This window comes from Natator depressus, chromosome 25 (assembly GCF_965152275.1).
Source record: "Natator depressus isolate rNatDep1 chromosome 25, rNatDep2.hap1, whole genome shotgun sequence".
Classification (NCBI taxonomy): Eukaryota; Metazoa; Chordata; order Testudines; family Cheloniidae; genus Natator; species Natator depressus.
The window spans coordinates 14,394,959-14,406,609 of NC_134258.1; the positions used below are offsets into that span (position 1 = coordinate 14,394,959).

General features: G+C 50.7%; 1 long non-coding RNA gene across 19 annotated transcripts in view; it reads left to right on the forward strand.

Annotated features, from left to right (window-relative positions):
- LOC141977659 (uncharacterized) overlaps positions 1 to 1,753 on the forward strand; it is a 127,741-nt gene extending 125,988 nt beyond the window's left edge. For all 19 annotated transcript variants that reach the window (XR_012636258.1, XR_012636256.1, XR_012636259.1 and 16 more), the window contains one exon: positions 1,547 to 1,753. This is a non-coding gene — a long non-coding RNA (uncharacterized LOC141977659). The remainder of the gene's footprint in view (positions 1 to 1,546) is intronic.
- Positions 1,754 to 11,651: the final 9,898 nt, after the last annotated feature.

The following is an 11,651-nucleotide window of genomic DNA, read 5'->3' on the forward strand; positions in this document are numbered from 1 at the left end:
ATTTCATGGAAGTTCCCCGATACACTGGTTTATTTCTTGTGTGTGGGCAAAGAGGGCAGAATAGGCAGGCAAGCCCCAAGTGTGAATCAGAGAGTAGTAGAAATCAGAGAGAGGGGAAAACCTCGGTTAGATCATCCCATCCACACCATGCACAGTCATGGCCAGACTGCTCCCTGCAGTACAATGTGTGCAGTGGAAAATAACCAGTAAGCTTTCTTCCCTCTCCCCATCACTCTCCTTAGACTCTCTTGCTGCTTTCTGAACATCTAAGTTCTCTGGTTGGTGTGTGTGTTACCGTGGTACAAAGAAGTCCAGCTGAGATTGTGACTCTAGTCACCGCACAAGCATGTAGTAAAAGAGAGTCTCTGGCCCATAGCTCCTACAGACACCAGAGACCAACCAGACAAAGGGTGGGAGAAAGGAAAGAACCTTATCCCCATTTCACAGACGGGGAACCAGAGGGCTGATGTGACTGGTCTGTGTCACACAGGGAGCTTGGGGCAGAGCCATGGACAGTCTCGTAAGTCGCAGTCCAGTGCTTTAACCACAGGACCTTGCTCCCCACTGAGCTAGATAAATGGTTAAATGTCAACAATCACAAGACAGAGGTCACTGCTGCAGAATTTGCTGTGACTCCAACAGGCTTTTGTTTGACTGTATTATCAAAATAAAGGCTACAATTGTCAAACCTGGGGCCTTAGGGTGCGGTTCCTAAACCTGCCTTGAGATCCCCAAGGAAAAGAGGTCTGATTTCCATAGGTGCTGAGCACGGCTAGCTCCCAGGGACTTCCGTGGGATCTGCAGGCACTCAGCGCCTTCTCTTTAAATGGTTAAATATGGATTGAAGCGTTGAGCTGGGTGAATAATTGAAGTTTTGGTTCAATGGCTGAACCAAAAAATTGGGGGCGAAAAAACTGTTTTGGAGAGACCTGAAACAATTTTTTAAAAATTTCTCAGTGAAGCAAAAAAGTAAAAAAAAAAAAATCACATCAGATCTAACTAAACGTTTTGTTTCATTGCAGGGGGTTCTATGGTAGGTTTTTTTTATAATTTTTTTAAAATAACATTTAGGGAAATTCTGAAACGAAACATTTTTCCAAAATGAAAAGGCCAAACTATTTCTGAATTTCTGCTTCTTCTTTTCTTTTTTACTGAAAAATCTACCCACATTCATACACAGTTTGGTCACTCTGAATCTGCATCTTTGGGGATTTTTTTTTTTTTTTTTTTTTGGCATTTAAGAGTCTAAGTTTCACAGCCTGATTGAAACATTCTGGCCAAAAAGTACATACGTCTTAGGGCTGGATTCTCAGAGGTGCTGAGCACCTGCCGTTCCCATTGGGGGAATCCTGGCCCCATTGATGTCAGTAGCAAAATGCCCATTACTTCAGTGAGGCAGGTTTTCCCGCACTGATTAATGCTGGAGCAGTGGGTGCCAACTGTGTCTGCAAATCAGGCCCTTGAGGAGTCCATACTCCCAGCCAGGCAGGGAGGAGGGAAATGTGTGCGATGTCCTATCACTGAAACAGCTCTCTCTGACTGACAGGTGGCGTGATCAGAAGATGTGAAGTTGGATGACCGAGAAAGCCACAAGAATGGCCCGTATTTGCAAGAGGTTTCATTTGAAGATTTGTTTCGTTTCTCAAATAAAAACAGTGACTAGCGTGTGGAAAGCGTCGATGGGAGGAGAGAGGAGGGTCATTTTTTTTGTAAATGACAAAAAAAAAAAGAAGAAGAAGCTTGGCCAGCTGCTTTCTCAGTAGTAAGACAAGCTGTGCATCTCCCCTCTGAGCAGAAAGCACCAAGGTAAACAGCCAAATCCAGCGTGGGGGGTTGCATTCTGCCTCCTAAAATTCCCCCTGTGATTTCCACTGGATACGGATTATTCCTCACTTCCTATTCTAAGTGGTTGTATAGTTGTAATGAACCCCACTTGGGCCACTGGTGGGATTTCAACTCATAAATCGTGTTAATGCTTAAGATCAAAGACTAAATCCAACAGCTGGAAGCCAGGGCAGGCTCTGTCTTTTATGGTGCCTAGTCACTAGAGGGGTGACAAAAGGCCCACAGCCTACAAGCACGGGTTACATAGCATTGCTGTGTGCTGTTACACAGATGCTGTGTCCCACCCCAAAGGCATGTATAATTTGTGTTATCAGTTTGCAATGTGTCCCTATGGAATGAAAGTCACTATTGGCCGTGTAAGTTCTTACTGTCCTGGCTGCTGCTGGGTGAGATGTGTATTAAAAATATGAATTTGACTCATAGTCTGGACTCCTCTTTATTGATTTACTTTGCTGAAGCTTGTAGCATTGATGTTCCCATTTTCTTGCTGTGATAGCCAAGAACCCCTCCAAGCTCCTGGCCGGGGCTACAGCTCACACACACCCTCCATCACATGTGCCATATTAAGCGTCCCTTTGCCTTCTCAGATTGGATGGGGCTTTGCAAAGAGTCCTCTCATTATAAACCCAGGGATTACCTCACCAGCCAATGGGCAGCCAGCATTCCCCAAGGTTCCAAAGCATGCTCATCTTGCTCAGGGGTTGATCTCGCAGGTGAAATTCTGATTGGCTGATTGAGGAGGAATGTTCCACTGGAGTAAAGGTGGGGGGAGGGTTTCTTTTGTAACCAAAGTATCAGATTTTATTTTAAGGAGGTGGGGGAGATGGGCCTGTTACTCACAGACTATGGGGCATTCACAGTCCCAGCCTAACATGAAAGGTGCAAATGGCCCCTTCCTTTAGGAAGCCACCCAGCCAACTCTTGATCCCAGCCTTCGGAGTGTCCAAAATTCAGATTTTGGCTTTTGTTGTTTCAGCCCCTCTTTTCTTTGTGACAAATTACTCTTGTCATTCACGTGCTGAGGCGCTGCTCAGAATCCCGATGGGCCAGCGGTGTGAATGCTAGCCATGTGCACTGCCACAGAGGCATTTTCACCCCTGCAGAGACAACACTGCTAGGGGAGTGTGACACATAGTCTGTTCTGCCTCCTGCACCAGCCCCAGAATCCACCCGGCACTGTAATATCTGAGCACCAGCCAAATTCCCACTGTGGATCTTTATTTATGAAGGGAGAGGCAGACAGACCCCAGCTCTGCTTAGCAAGTGGAGTTCAAGGTGCCAGCTGTTACAAACACCTTCCCTTGACTTGTACAATGCAACTCCTTTGTTTTGGAAGCTGCTGAGAGAGCATAAACTTGCCCCACCATGGGCCAGACTTTGAAAAGTGATCAGTGCCCTCAACTGGGTTCAAACTTTGCAAGGAGCGCAGCTTCCATCTAGGCAGCAAAATAAAAAGCTTGGCACGGGGCAGCTGCACATGGGGTGCTCAGCCCTGGAGAATCTGGCTGCCAGCCAGTAGAAATTTGTCCTCAAGCTGTTTAGAGAAACTGGCCGCCTGGCCTTTTGACAGGGTCACTTTCCCATCTCAGGGATTCCGAGGGCACCCGGCCCTTAAGCAGTAGCAAACTCCAGCCTTTCCAACCCGACACGCCCTTCGTACCTTTGCTGCCTTAAGAGTTTTGTTCCCTCTAAAGAAGAGGCAGCAGGATCTCTGAGGGAAGGGCTGGGGCGCTTTGGGCCAGCTGTATATATTCATTTCTCCTGCGTCTCGTTGCGCTGCCTGGCTCTGGTATTTTCACGGCAGCCCGTCTCTGTCCCAGAAGAGGTGCCCATAGAATGGATGGTTTATCCCATGCCCAGGGAAACAAACTTTTTAAACTACAATAATGGAAGAAGTGGTTACAAAAAATATTTTAGGAGAGAGTGTCGGGGGAGGGGCGGGGAGAAATGTTCCAGACCCGGAAGAAAATACTTCCCTGGCCTCTTTTTTTTTTTTTGGCTTGTTGGAGGCATGAAAAGTCTGACCAGCCCTCATGTTAATCCAGCTTTAGGCCACAGACCACACACTGAGGGAGCACTCAGCCATGATATATCCTTGATATAGTATAAAATGCATAGACAGTTTACAAGAGACTTAGGGCTTAGCCAGACATCAGCTAGGAGGCAGAGGGACAAAAAGTCCCCCACCCCCACTACCTCCTCCCCCCACCTTGGAGATTAGGTTTGCTTCCATTTTGCTTGAGCAGACCCACTGAATTCCAGCAGCCAGACTTTCCAAGCAGCTAGAGCAGCACCCACCTCCCAAAGGAACTGCCCTCAGCAAGGGCCTGACTTGCCACTGAAAGGCATGAATAATTATCAAGGAATAAAAAGATACATAGGGCCAGATTCTGCTGTGTTACATCAGTGTACATCCAGACTAACGCTACTGCTGTGGTTGGAGTCACTCCAGATTTACACTATTGAACCTGGGAGCAGAACCAGGCTTTCAAACATACACGCAAAAGACCCGCTATTCTTAGCCTGCCAAGTCAGGGACCCCTTTTCCCAATCACTTCACATTTTGCAGACAAATTCTAATTTGGCCTCACACCTAACCTACCAACTTTGGGGCTGACCTGCCATTTTTTGTAGCTTTTAGAGGTGTGCTGGGAGACATCAAAACCAGCCCTACACTGGAACCTCAGCTGCTATCTGAACTCTGGAGACGCTGGCTTCACTCTCCATGTTTGGGCTTTGGTAATGTGAGCGCCATAGCATCCGGCAATCAAGACATACTAATTCACAGAGAGTAGCTGCTGTGAACTTTACAGACATCCCAGGCAATCAACATCAAATCCTGTCCCCATTTGAAAGATTTATGATATGTCCTATTACGTACGGCAGGATGGAGCCATTCCCGATAAGACAAGTGCCCAAATGACCACCTGCAAAGCTGGAGAAGCCAGTGGTCTCAAACTCATGTCTTTTTTGCTTGTTTATGCAAGATAAAGGTGCCTGGAGGTGTTCGGTTTTAAAAAAAGAAAATCCTCCTTGTGTTTTGTGTTAGAAAATCAATCCCTGTCCATGTCTACCCTGAAAGACTCTATGGCAACTGGAGAACTTGGGGGATTATGACATCACAAGAAAATGGATCCAAGTGATTGAGAAGGGACTCATATTTAGAACCCTTGTCCTGCATCCCAAGAAAGCTTTTAAAAAGGAAAGAAATTGGCATAGCCAGTATTCAGCCATGTAGCCAACGCTCACAATTTAATCAGGAGTCTACTTGGTGTTTTTTCTTAAAGCCCAGCTCCTGGAGTCACGGGTTTATGTGAGAATATCAGCTTTTGTTTTTTTAAAAAAGGAAAGTTTCCAGCCCTTGTGGTTGCAAAGAAAAGCTGGAAAATGTGACCCCTAAAGGCCTGGAACCAGAAGACAAATATAAAGAACCCCAAATGGTATATTTAAAAAAAACCACACCATTTTTTTAAACTAAGCTTGTGATTCCTTTAGGCATCATGATTTTGAACACTCAGTGTTGAGAAGACTTCGTACCTTGAGTTAATTGTTGTTCATTAGATACTTAACACGGTTGTGAAGGCTAGTGGGGACACACCACACAACTTTGTACTACAAAAGTTTGTTCATTGTGTGAGTGTTTACAAATGTGTGAAGTCCCCAGCTGTCAATCACTGAAGACTCGGCCACCGTAGAATGAGGGGATGAAATCGGCCTTCCCCCTTTATAACCCGGGAAGTGGAGTCTGAAGCCATATGGCTCCAACTGCTCCAGCACCACACCTGTGGCTCACCTGTGCTTTGGCCATGCCTCCTGCTCAGGAGCTCGGCTACGCACTCAGGTGAGGGGCATTTTGAAAGCCAGAAGCAGAGCGGTTTCTTTCCTTTGCCTGTCAGCCTTTGAGATCCATTCCCCCTGCCTGAAATCTCAGCCGGGTTACAGCTGGGAGTGCAGCAGCTGCTCTGAGGGTGCTGGGATGAAAGACCCGAAGCCCCACCCTTGGAAAGCCCACTGGCTTTTGGTTTCTCTCTGTGCAGATGTATTCTTGGCCCACCTACTCTAATTCTGCAACCTGCCATTTGTGACTATTTTGCTTATTGTGATTTCCAGGAATACCATAAAAGGGGCCTGGCCATTGGGCCATGCACTCGTCACATCACTTAAAAATACATCTGAAGTGTAGCAACTGAAGATATTTCGCCCGCCCGCACGCGTACACACCCCCCATTTCAGTCTCTCTCCCCACCCCCATTTTCAAATCCTCGAGGGGTGGGCTGGGACATAAACCATGCCAACTGTCGTCATTGGATCCCGGCTACTTCAGACAAGGAGAGAGTGAATTCAAAAGCACTGGGGCCTCCCCCTGAGAATGCCCAGTCAGCAGCCCCCTCCCCTTTATAGCAGCCTGGCACCCGCTGCTGCTCTCTGCTCTGGCACTATGGTCCGGGGCCACAGGAAGGCAGACCTGGAGCCATTTGGGGATGTACAGGTGAAAATCCAGCACCTCCAACGGAAAGACAAATCAGTCACCCCTGCTGAGCAGCTGGCAGCGTTTGGGAGAAACCGAGAAGGCGGGATTATGGATTTGCAAACTTGCACGAATTAACCCTCTTAATTTAGAGCCTGATTTTCAGACACTGACTGGAGGAGTCCCGACGCCCAGTTCTCTCGTGTAGCTGCCCTTCCCTGTCGCATACCCAGAGTCTGCCAGAGGACTGGTCTTACACTGCTATAAATGCAGCAGGGAGAGATAAATGTGTCCCGCCCTATCATAGCAATGTACCGCTGGAAGGGACCTCAGGAGGTCAGCTAGTCCACCCCCCTGTGCTGAGACAGGACCGAGCACACATCAGCCATCCCAGACAGGCAGCTGTCCAGCCTCTTCTCAAAGTCTAAGGCTACGTCTACACTAGCACGTTTGTCGCTATAATTTAGATCACCCAGGTGTGGGGGGAAAAGCCTCTTCTCAAAGACTAACACAAGTTCTCTTGGAAGCCTGGTCCAGAGCTTGGCTACCCTGAGCGTTAGAACGTCTCCCTACCATCTGTCCTGACGCTCCCTTGCTGCAGATTAGGACAAGCAGTAACTGGGGTATCTTCAGCGGCGATGGAGAACAATTGATCCCCGTCCTCTGTAGAACAGCCCTTAACAGATCTGACGGCTCTTCTCAGCTCCCTGCTTACGCTTCTTTTCTCCAGACTAAATAGCCCAGTTTGCAGCCTTTCCTCGGGGGGCAGATTTCTAACCCTTGGATCATTTTGGTTGCTCTCCTCTGGACTCTTTCCAGTTCATCCACATCTCTCTGAGAGTGTGTCACCCGGAAGTGGACAAAGGACAGGCTGAGGCCTCACCTTCAGGGTGGTCATTCGCACCTTCCTGGCTTACTGGACTTTCTGGGGCCAGCAAAATCCTGCCCCCGTTGGTGTGACTCCACACGCCCCAGCGTGACTTCACATGCACAGTGCGTGCAAGGTCGCCTCACAGGGGGCGCCATTCTGAGGAGCATGACGCCCTGCCCCTGCCAGCGTTGTGTGAGGTGACGCCGGTGGGGGCCCGCGCACCCCGCATCTGATACCGGGGTCTGTCTCAGTACTGGATGGGGGACAAACTTTAGAAAAGCAGGACTGGCTGGTTTAAAAGCAGATGAACGGCCTGCCACTCACCTGTGCTCAGTGGAGCGAAACAATGACCTCCGGTGTCTTACAGATGACACTGCTGTGCTGTTAACACACCCCAGGACTGACGTGTCGCTGGGCAAGCTAGTCTCCTTTGGGGCACCAGAAATTCTGACACTGGCCTCTGTGGATGGGAAAAGGGTGACAGAGGACAAGCTTCTCCCCTGGTCCCTCCAGTGCCTGGTTCCTTATGAAAGCCAAGGGCTGCAGCAGGCTCCATGGACACAGGCCAGCCCAAGAATCCAGTGCTAAGATCCAGCCACCAAACAGCAGGGCGGTTTGCAGTGTTTTCCCCCCGTCTCTGATAGTTACCCCCCAGCTCCTCTCTGAATCCTGATAAACCAGCCCCGCCAGTGAGGGGTAAATTTATCCCGCAGGGCAGCTGCTCTGTGCTTGGAATGGACCAGAAAGCCCCACATGGCAGGGGTATTCCAAACAGGCCTGGGGAGGCTACGGCCAGGCTCCCCAGGAGGTCTCCCCTCCCGTGACTATACGAGCCGAACGGTCCCAGCACCAGATGCAGAGCACTAGTCCGGCCCAGGAAATCACTGGCCCAGTGTGGCTGCTGCACCCTCTCTGCACTATGCTGATAATTAAATGAAGGCTGAGGTTCCCCTTCCACACACACACCCCTTGTGCCGGCAAGCAGAGGGCAGATCGCCCGCTGGCCAGAGGGCTAGCGTGGGAGCTAGACCCTGTTCTGCCCCACACACTCCCTGGTGCCCCTCTGGGCCTCGGCTATACAATGAAATAACAGCACTGCCCACCTCCCAGGGCGCTCGTGAGGCTACAGACAGTCACGAGGGCGAGCGCTCAGTGCAGGGAGCCAGTGACGGCCAGGGACAGACAGCACGCACGTGCCCCTGGGACAGGGGGTCCAGCCCGGGGGAGGGATTCATTCCAAATAGCAGCAGAACATCACTGAGTCAGAGCCCAGCTCATGGCTGGTGGTATCCCCCCTCCCACACAAGGCCCCTGTCTGAGAATGCTGAAAAGCCCCCATGGGTGGGAGGGGAAAGTAGCCCAGACTCCCAAATATTGAGCTATCTATTAAATGACCCTGCTGACGGGTTGGGAGGGAGTCCACGCTGGCTTTGAGGGAGTGTGTCGGTTTGTTATGCTAACGAAGGTGGGGGAGGGTCCATCCAGGGGACACGGCGGAGAGGTCTGAAGAGCAAGGAGTTCACAGGCCCTCTCCCTTTGTCATGCTAAAAGTGCAACACAGAAAATATATACAGCCAGCTGCTCAATGGAGCATGAACTCCAAGTGATTTCTGAGGGAGCCCTGGGCAATGTAATGCACGGCTAGACACTGCCAGGCGCCGCCCCAGCCCAGCCTTTGTGCAAAATGGAAAACTTATTTGGGTGAATGGGCTTGTGGGCCAGGCCGGCGCTCAGCTTGCCAGGTGCAGGGGCAACGCGAGATCTAGGGGTGGAGAAGGAGCTGGGAAGAGGCTGCTGGGATGGGCTGGGGTGCCCTGAGCAGCTGAAGAGCACGGGCCCAGGTGTGAGTGGATGTAAAGCCCTGGAAGTCAGGGAGGATTCCTGGCCCTTTTTGTTCAGCTAAGTATGCAAAGCTCCCGCACGCCAGGCTTGCCTCCTCTCCAGGGATGGGGGCTCTTATTCCATCGTGGCACAGTCCTGGAGCGGGGGACTCTTCTTCTCTGCAGGGCAGGGATGGAACAGGCAGCGGCCGAGCAAGCTACACCCCTACCCTGTACCCCTGGCATCCCTGGCAGGGACCACCTGGCTATGGGGCCAGGGGAAGTTCGGTCTTTGAGACCCATTCAGTTCTTGTTCTCTGATGCAGCTGCCCGCAGGGGACCAGTTGGAACCGTGAACAGGAGCTGGATTGGACTCCCTAAACTCATGTCTCACAGGCCACCAAGTGGGTCAGGCACCCGTGACTCTCAGTTGCTGCTGACCTGGGCCAGGCTGCACGCCACGCTCAGCTCAGCTCAGCTCATCACCTGGCTCCCTCTCTCCCTTCAGTTTTCCTGGGGCCTCCCATAGCCCTTTCCAGCCACACCAGCCAGCCACCGAGCCATGAATGTGGTGGGAGCACCAGGGCTACCCAGCCGAAAACCCCTTGCTCCTGAGCACGCAGAGGGGTGTCTGAACACAGCGAGGGCTCTTGATTTCTTAGGGGGGCCGCCTCCCAGGCAGGCCAGTGAGGGAAACGCCACCCCCCACATTCCTATCACACAGGGAGCTTTCCGTACTGTATTGCCAGAAGATGAAGTCCGCGATGACACTCAGTGCCTGGGCGCTGGAAGGGAACGTCTTGCCCAAGACGCCACTTGGATGGCCTCTGCTCCATGCCAAAACAGAGCTGAACTTGGCTAGGAGCTCCCTGGAACAGAGACTTCAGCCCCCGCCCCCCCACACACACCCTGCACAGACACCTTGCTTTCCATGGTACTCTGTCTCCAGCCCTTAAACACCTTCTCCCAGGGCCATGCCGGGAGGGCCATGGGGATGGGGGGATCCTTCGTTAATCTAGTAACTTACGAGGGCACCAACAACGGGCCATTGTGGGGCTTCCATTTGCTGATGCTAATTTATGAATTGTGGTGGGAGGAGAGGGGAGCTGTAAAATCAATTCTCAAAGGGGTTTTTGTGTCATGGGGGGCGGGGGGTGACCAGGGAGGAGGGGTGAGCCTAAGCATCCATCTTTTTCTTTCTTTTTCTTTTTTTTTGTCTCATATGAAATGAAATTCGACACCGTCTAGGAGTCGCTGGGTTCTCAAGGCCCTTGAATTAGTTCCAGGGACACACAACTAACCTTTTGTGTATATTGTGTACTTAGAGCCAAAGTGCGCCGGAGACCCTGGAGGGGAGGGGCTCGGGAGCAGCAGCAGTCAGAGTTGTGCGGTGGCCCGGCTCTGGGTGACACTATCGTTATTACCGTTGCTTCGCAATGCCCCTGCCAAGATTGGGCCCGATTGTGCCGGGCACTGCACAGACACAGCGACAGCTCCTGGCCTGACGGATTTAAACTCCACAGAGACACGACTGAATTATTATCCCCATTTTACAGCTGGAGACCGGAGGCACAGAGCACTATGCGATTTGCCCAGCCCAACATGAGCTCCCAGTGCAACACTGGGTCCAAAAGAATGAATGAGATCCTGGGCGGGGCAAACAGGAGAATCTCGCTTAGGAGTAGAGCATGTATTTGACCTCTGTATTTGTCACTGGTGTGACCGCAGCTGGAATCCTGTGTCCAGGCCTAAAGGTTGTTGGCACATTGGTGAGGGTTCAGAGCAGAACCACAAGACTGATTAGAAAACGTATAGATTCAAGGAGCTCAATCTATTAGTTTAACAAAGAGAAGATTAAAGGGGCGACTTGATCACAGGCTATAAGTAGCTATGTGGGGAACAAATGGAACTAAGGCATCTCTTTTTAATGGTGCAAATAAACCTTGGAACAATTTACCCAGCCTCATGGTGGCTTCTCCATCACTGACGATGTTTAAATCAAGCTGGGATGTTTTCCTGACAGATCTGCTCAAGGAATCATTCGGGGCAGGTCTCTGGCCTGTGTTATACCATTGGTCAGACTAGATGGTCACAGCGATCCCGTCTCACCTGGGAATCTTTGAATGAAGGTCACACAGAGAGGCTGTGGCCAAGCTGGGAATTGAAGCCAGCTCTCCCGAGTCCCAGTCCATCCTCCCCCTACAATAACAAAACAAACACATTGTGCCTCTCCAGCGCTTTTCCTCCCAAAGTCCCAAAGTGCTTTAAAAAGGTGGGTCAGTATCATGACATCCCATTTCACATATGGGGAAACTGAGGCACACAGTGGGGACAGGAGCTGCCCAAGGTGATGTGGCACAGTCAGGGATGGAACCCAAGAGTCCTGACCCCTAAGACAATGTACTGTAATCACCCAAAACACGGGTGTGTGGCTGTTAGGGGTTGCTGTTACTGTAAGGGTTTTATTTTTATTAAGGGTAGCCTCTAATTCAGGCCACTAGGCCATAATTTACACTGTGTTTCCTGGCTGGGGACGTAGCTTTTTCCTTCTGCTTAGCCCAGTGCCTTAACCACAAACCTTGCGGTCAGGAGGGCTGGGTTCAAGACCTGGATCTGCTAAGGACACCCTTTGCGCTGTTAGGAAGAT